Raw genomic sequence first — 8,312 nt, forward strand, 5'->3', positions numbered from 1 at the left:
TTGTCGAAGAACTCATCGATATAATCGACTTGTTCTTTCGGCAACGGCCATTGCCTGGTCACACAATACTTGGTGCCAGGTTCGAGGTCTATCTCGTGCCCGATGCCCCTATCTGCTGGTAGGCGGCTCGGCACTTCTTCTGGGAACACATCGCGATGTTTCCACAGAACCTCAAAGAACGGACTGTCTCTCAAGGCATCCCAGCCTTGAGCATCGAACCGTTTCTTTTTGTCCGTTCCTAGGAAGCTCTCGTCCATTGTGGACGACGAGCAACAGTCCACCAAGTTCTCTCCTGGAACTGGTGCGACTCTTTCGTGGATCTTTCCTTCCTTTAATTCGGGAGGGAACAGATCCCACGACATCAGCGGAAGATTTATTATCTCCTCGGCGGATTAAAATACTTGCCGGAGCACCTCAACTGAGGATGCCTCCGCAATTTCGTCTTTGACGGCCTCGAGCACCTCGTTAGAAGGCCCGTCCTCTTATGTGGAACTGATTCAAAGGTCACTCGTTTAGACGTGCGTGTACGCCAGTCTATCCATGGTTGGTACTTTGCCAACCATGGCATGCCTAGGATGAGGTCATACGGACTCTTTATTTCTAGCACTATGAACTTCTCTTTACAAGAGAAGTCACTAAAGCTGAAGGGCGAGTTTTAACTGAACTCCCTCAGACTTAACGAGCGCGCCGTTCGCTTAACGAACGGTCGCCTCTTCTCGCTTGCTATCATGGCAAAGCAACATAAACATCGCCAGTTTTTTTTATAGAGCCACGAGTTTTTCAGAATTCGTGATGCACCCGAATCCACTAGGAGGGTTATCACCTGGTCATAGCCTCTTACATGAGCGCTATAGACCAGTAGGGTTGAGGTCCAAAATTTCGAGACCTCAGGGACTATGCTACCCATTTCCTACAGCTCTGAACTTAGGGGTAGCTTCAGAGTCCGCGTCAGTAGGGCATCCCGCCCCTACTGCGCTCCTGCATTTCTCGACACCTTAGTGGTCGATGCAGAACTCATGCGTCTCAAACGCTGGCTCTTGTCATTGCCCTTCGCGAAGGGAGTCTCTTGCTGGGCATCTTTGCTCCAACAGGGACGCTGGTATAGCAGCAAGCCATCACATGACCGCGCTTGCCGCAGTTAAAGCAGATAACGTCTGCATTGCCCAACTCCATGGAAGTGGCATCTGCCTCTAGGCCGATAGCTTATACCAAGCTGTCGCCGAGGCACTGTTGTAAGATTGCTCCTCAACTAAGGCAATTTGGATTGCCTCTTCCTTCGTCGACGGCACCTTTCTGAAAAGGGCTGTCGCGATGGGCCATGCCGTAGTCCGTTCAAAAACGTGGGCACCTTAATGTGGAATCGGACCTACGGTAATGGACGCCAACAGCGAGCGCATCTCTTGCACATACTCTTGCAGAGATCCCTTCGACTGCCGCGCACCAAAGAAGCGCGCCTGACGTAATACTTCGTTGTTCGGCGACTGGTACATGGCGCGAATCTTTTCCTTGAAGATCACCCATGGAGGGAACGCCTTTCTGTCCGCCATAAGCGCCGAGTAAGCCCGCTCTGAGGCCTTACCGCGCAGGTGTGGCATGGCGTACGACACCATCCGGCTGTTGTCCTCAATGAGCTGCGCGACACCGCATTGCTCCACGGCTTAGAGCCAGTGGACAATCGTGTGCGCTGCAGTTACATCGAATTTGGGCGGGTCCATCCGAATGTGCCTCGGCTGATGCGGTCGTGCAGAGAGCATCTCAACAGTCCTGTTGAAAGCCTCGCTCCGAGCCTGCTCATGCCGCAGCATGGCTCGGTGCCTCGGACGCGGCTCCCCGCTGTCCGAGATCGAATGCCTCAAACTGCTTCAACCGAGCAACATGTTGCTCAGGACGAGTGCCAAGGAGCCAGGCCAGGGCTTGGTTACCAAGTCCCCGCGCCATATACCCTGCCACCTCCCGATGATGTTCGGAGAGGTGGGGGAATAGGCACAATCGATGTTGAGGCTCATTATCACGTACACACGCAGAGATACGGGTCGTGGGAAGGATTTTAGGTGCTACCAAGTGACCGCACCCAATGACAACCCCCTGCTTCCATTAGACACTCAGTGTGAAAAGCGGCCGCGCCATCACTAGTGTCGCCACCCGTCAAATGCCCAGGAGTGTGCACCATCTCCAACACCGTCGCCACGATCAGATGCTCCAAAGAATTCAACCTCAGCCCAGCCCATCGAAATAGATCGGTGCCCGTGTTAAGGATAGAGATCCCGGAGTAAAACGATGCGTCATTATACTCGAAAGACTCGCCAATGCTCCTGCACAGTCTTTATGATAGTCGACTCCAGCACCATCAGGTCCGCAGAAGTTGTATCGCAAGGCTTGAACCAGCCTTGTAATAGGGCACACATCGGTTGGAGAACCGTTGTTGTGGTAATTTACTTTATGGGTTAAATCCCCTTTTATCTGATTTTAAAATAGTTAGAATCTTAAATCCCATTTATTATGGGTAACAAATGTAGCCGCCGCCAGATATAAATCTGGCGGCCAAAATCTATTTTAAATAAGCAAGGGTAAGGTTTTTAGATTTGAATTATTAAATTAAGTGCAGTTCCTCTTTGATCTTAAAGCGTTAAGCGCCTTTTAAGGCTTGCGCTTTGATCTGTAAGAAATAAAAGCCTTGTAAAGGTATATCCTCTTGGGCACTAGTTGCCACTTGGTTCTACGAGCCCCTGAATCCCTTGAACTAAGATTCCTTAAGCTTTAATAGCTTGTACGACTCCCTGAGTTGTTGAACTCATTAGTTCTATAGAACTAAGTGACTCTCTGAGTCTGAAAGTCTTCCTCTGACTTTAGGAGCGAGGTTGCTCCGCTACACCTGGTAGCACTTGTAGTCAATCTACGCCTGAGTCTTTACAAGACTAATTTCTCACGAAATTGGAAGAGGTTTCAGAATTGTCAGAAGCGCAACGCGCCGCTTATGACAAGCTCAAAACTCTATTAGGGCTTGAGCACGTGGAATTTATATTTCCCAAGGACCAGAGGTTCTGCATGCAAGGCTTCAAGCCTTCAAGCGGTACGAAGCCTCTCTGATCGGTCAGGTACAGGACCATTTAGCGGCATCTATGCCAACCCGCTACATCTCTGTACCTGACTCAGAGCCGAAGGCTCGCCCTCTACTGTAAATGTGAAGACATTCGAGGGAAAAGAGGGAGGGAATCTCTCTTTTTGGATTAAGCACATGGAAATGTCCATTGATTCCGCCTTGTTCTTAACAGAACGGCAAAAGGTGGCTATGGCCATTTCCATACTTGGAGGTAGAGCCACGGAATGGGCACTATCGTGCAGCACGTCCATAAACGACGCTTTTCCTCATTATATTCAGTGAAACAGCAAATAGTCAGCATGTTTGCACCGCCTGATCAGGCTTTTCGCATGCGAGCACGGCTCCAAGCCACTCGACAGGTAAACAAACCCTAGGGGACTTTGTACAGGAGTTGACAACTCTCATTGCATCTATGCATCAAGACCCACTGCAAGAAGCAATTGTCGTAACGATCTTTATAGGGGGTCTCAATGAGGGCGCTGCCCGGACGGAATTATTCCGATCTCATCCTGCTACTTTCGAAGAGGCAGTTGCCATAGCGCTACGCGCCGAGTACGACTTTAAGTCTGCTCGCGTTAGCACCCCTGTTTATCGAACAAGCTCTTCGAGCACATAGGTTCTGTCTAACAGAGTTGAACCCATCGATCTAAGCCTCGTTGAGGAAGGAGAAGAGGCTCTTCAAGCTCTGAACCAGCATAAGACCATCCGTAGATGTTATATGTGCGGAAGCACGAAACATTTACGTCCGGCCTGCCCCCTACGAAATTCGCTCGCATAAAGCTCGAAAGAGCTCCATCTCTGACCTATACGAGAGATCTGGTACGGTGCGGGAAAACGTCGATTCCCAGTAGGTGCGGGGCGGAAGACCTAGGCTCTGTTGAACCACTAGGAGATGGTAAGAAACAGAACCTAGCCTCATTTAGCTCGTGTTTAATGGCACGGGGCGAGAGTACAAGCCTGGCTTGCTAGTCGCTCAAGCGACTATAAAGGGCTTTGATAAGCCGTGGTCAATTTTAATTACTCAGGATCGTCTTGCAATTATGCTCGACGCATTTCCGTTGAAGGAAGTCAACAATACGCTGAGGCGCTTCAATCGCATGTAGGTGATACGATCTCTGTTCGCTTAGCGACTGGGACTCGTGTCACTGTTCCCAAAGTTCCAAAAAAATTGACTTCGGTATAAAGTTTCTAGACTTTGATAGTATGGATCGCTGTCTCGTCCTTGATTTTTATTCGACACTGACAGACTCAATCAATGATCCGCGCCAATTGCGCTTTTGTTGCTTAGCAAAGGTGGGTTCGTGACTCTCCAAAACTTTGCTAGCAAAATTGCGCGTGGATCCTAAGGTCTTAGATCTCTAATCGATCCATGGCTCATGGTGTTCTAGCAGGCCATACCAAGGATGAGATCGTAACTCGTCCTGTCTTGGAGAGGAGACAATACGCCTCTTAGAGGCCGGGACATTCACGTCCCCAGATTTTCCAGCGTGTATTGGTTCTTTACAAGACAAAGTGTCTAATTTGACAAGGAGGTAGGTAACTCAACTTCCTTATCCAGCGAGCGTTTACGTGTCGCTTCACGTGCATTAGAAGGGTTTGACCCAAAATGCCCTGGTGAACCACCAATAGTGTCACTATTGACACTCAGTATAGTGCCACACCGGCCGACCATACACGGTGGACTAAGACGTGCCACTCCACGTATCTCAGGCATATTGCACCCTTGATGGTTCGGCCTTAGCCAACAATGCTTTCAACATTCAGTGAGTCGTTATTACAACGAGTGTCACTCGACGGAGTACGTGCCGTTCCACTTCTTTCTGCTGAGTCGGGCTGACATTAATGTTTTTAACATTGGAGTTTATTAACTCAGACATTCCAATCCACGAAGAGTGTATACCCTCACATGTATACCCTCACACTCAGACGTTCCAATCCACGAAGCATGTATACCCTCACAAAGTGATACGAGTGAGCAATTACACACGCTTGTGAATGGTGGGACCGTTAACATTGAGGGGGAATTTAACCTTGCGGCAATCCCTTCGCTACATGCTCTTTTAAAGCTGGACGAAATGTCTATTGATGAGTGCGGCCGAGCCTTAAAGGCTGGCGACTTATCTGAGATGGTGGTCATTTGACCAATGATTGAGTTAAACTCATCGTCACTTCTGGACGAAGCTGTCCTGGATGACACAAAAGCTGTACTTAGTGCGCGGAGTGGGTTATCGCTCCATAAAGCTCCTACGGATTCACATTATTCCTTGATTAAGAAATTCTAAGATGTGGTATATACCAATCCACCATCTGTTCTGCCTCCGGATAAAGGTGACCGTCATGAAATTGACTTGGTTCCGGTAACCAAATACTGTGTCAGACGACAGTGGCCTTTATTAAGGGGAGCAGTGTGACGTCATTGACAATTTCTTCCGTGCGAAGCACGAGGCTGGAATGGTACGAGAGAGCAACTCCTCTCATTCGATACCGACATTTTGTGTCAAAAAGCCATATGGCAAATGGCGCATTGTACATGCTTATAATAAGCCTAACGCTGTCACTATACTAGCACTTAACCCCCATTCCTAAAAAGGATGTTCTTCAGAACAATATAGTGAGATGTACAATGTATACTGCACTGGACTTAGTCGATGGTATTACCAACTGCTCATGCGAGCTAGCGATGTCCCACTTACAGCGGATAGCACCCCAAGCGGTATGTTATGGGAGTGGTTGGTTATGCCACAAGGGCTTTCCAACGCCCTGGCAACATTTAATCGTCTAGTGACACAACTGTTCCGCCCTCATCGAGGTTATTCACAGACTTATGTTGATGACATTTTTGTCCATAGTTGTGCGGAGCAGGACCGGTCGGATATGGAAAACCATTTAGACCATTTGCGAGCAGTGCTCGAGTGTATGCGCACAAATAAATTATATGCCAATGCATCTTAATGGATTTTGGCGCAAAAGATATTCATTTCTTGGGGTGCTTCCTTGGAAAGCGAGGCTTAGAGCGGATCCCGCAAAGGTAAAAGCCATAGTAGATTGGCCGGTTCCTAAAAACCAAAAGGATTTGCGTAAGTGGTTGGGGCCTGTTGATATAAAGTATTCGCTATTTACTAGAAATATATCGGTGTACGGTGCCAGCATTGATTGTTGTGGATACTGAAAGTAGATATGCGCTGCTTTTTCAATGTCGGAGTTAAGTCACCGCTCGCGCTCCCCTCGATATCCTGAACCGCACGCGGTATTGCTGTACCAAGAGTCTTGGTCGCCGAAACTTGCCCTCGAAGACGGATCGTAAGATAGCTAAACTGCGCTAGGCATTGGGGCGACTGCTGCGCCTTGATATACATAAAGTTGCCTGACTCCGACGAGCCGTCGGGGGATTTCGGAGAATTCGTAAGAAGCTCAATTGAGTTTGATAGAGGTTGGAAGCGAAAAACTGTAATGGCGCTCTTTCTGGTTATCACTTGATAGGCGATGACGAAGAGAATATCTTATCGCAATGAAACAGATAAGTGCTGCGCAGCACAGCGTCAGGCCAAAAATTAGGCCAGTTAGATAATCAGAGTGCTTGCTGATGCCAGCTAGTGCCGCTGACGCACCGACGGTTATGCGCATGAAGGAGGCTACGTCAAACCGAGATTCTCCATTGGGAACCACGGCCTGAGTCATTACGTCGTATGTCCCTTAACTGGGAATGGTTTAGGAGATAATTAAGTTGCTACCACACAAACTTAAGCTATCCTAAAGCTAGTGCGGCCACGCTCTACTTAGACACACACCCTAGCACAGCGAGAAAGCGGTTTAATCAGCTTCTCTTGCATGCAGTGAGGAAGTTGTGGTGGGCGCGAAAGCGACTCACCCAGCGCGTCAAAACTTTAGTTAAGTGTCGTCACGGGAGCGGTAATCCGGCTCCTCGTGCGCACAAGTAGTTTTCAGACCGATTTATATTTAATCATATTTAATATAAATACCTATTTTAACCAATCAAAATGTCATCTCTATAGATAACACTTAATATGTATTGCGAGCGTATCTTTCTAGAAACCTCGCGTAACGGATGACGCTAGCCGTCATCATGGATAACGCTTGCCGTCATCATGGATAACGCTAGCCGTCATATCTCCTAATGTGAATGCGCCCATGTGCATCACATACACAAGGGTTGGTCACAAATGTGAACCACACCCGAGTGCTGGGTCGAATTACTTTAATTTAGTAATTGACCATCCCCTTAAGTACACCAAGTGTACTTAACAGGGACTGTGTAACATTTGGGCAACTTTAGCCCGTTACACCATCCCCCCTAAAGGACGAATTTACATTTTTAAATTCGTCAAAGAGGAGCAAGGATTTGCGAGCATCTTTACGCGCCGCTAGTTCACTCAATCACTTTAGCGACCTGTGTTTCCATACACGGCGTCAAAGATGCCACCTAAAAAGTGCAATGTTGGTGGGTCGTCTGCGAAGACGCCCATCAACCTTGAACTAAGCACACGCACCGCGTTAATTCGCCGGCCGTGTCCAATGCCTTAGTCGAAACGCCGACAGCTACTGCTGCTGTCGCGATAACGGGGCTAAATGATCCATCCCACTTTAACAGTGAGGGTGCTGATCCGTCGCTCATTGTCAACTACAATGAGTCGACACTGTTGCCGTCTCCTCATAGTAGTGATGCGGACAACGAGCTCATGAGGAAGGATGATGGCGCATTTTTGCCCATCCAAACTTCTCTGATGGCTCACAACATGGAGACAGCAACATTTACGAATGATGTCTCGTCGTCTGCGCTGGATAGCGCAGCGACAGGTAATGAGAGCGCTGCCCATAAAGGCGCAGCCGCTTCTCCGCTGGGTATAACCACAACGCCTTATGCTCAAACCATAATCCATAATGGTTTTGTGATAGAGGATTCGGAGCCTAAAGCTCCGCCGACGACACGTGAACGTGCTCAGTCGGTGTCACAAGCCAGTCGTTTAGAACGTGGCTATGTGACGGGTGGCATACCAAAGATGCCCCCTCCATCTAAATGGCCTCGTTTAAACGGGCCAAGAGCGTCGCGCCTAGAGCGCGCTCTTGTAGACGCACATAATTATTATGGCGTCTTTCAATCATGGAGGGCTCAGGGAAAATCGCTTGGGCGTATTTTCCCGATCCCGGTCGTGTTGCGTTCAAATGAAACGCCCGACCAATACGAGGCGGAATT

The sequence above is a fragment of the Bremia lactucae genome, linkage group LG6 (assembly GCF_004359215.1).
Source record: "Bremia lactucae strain SF5 linkage group LG6, whole genome shotgun sequence".
In the NCBI taxonomy this organism is placed as follows: domain Eukaryota; phylum Oomycota; class Peronosporomycetes; order Peronosporales; family Peronosporaceae; genus Bremia; species Bremia lactucae.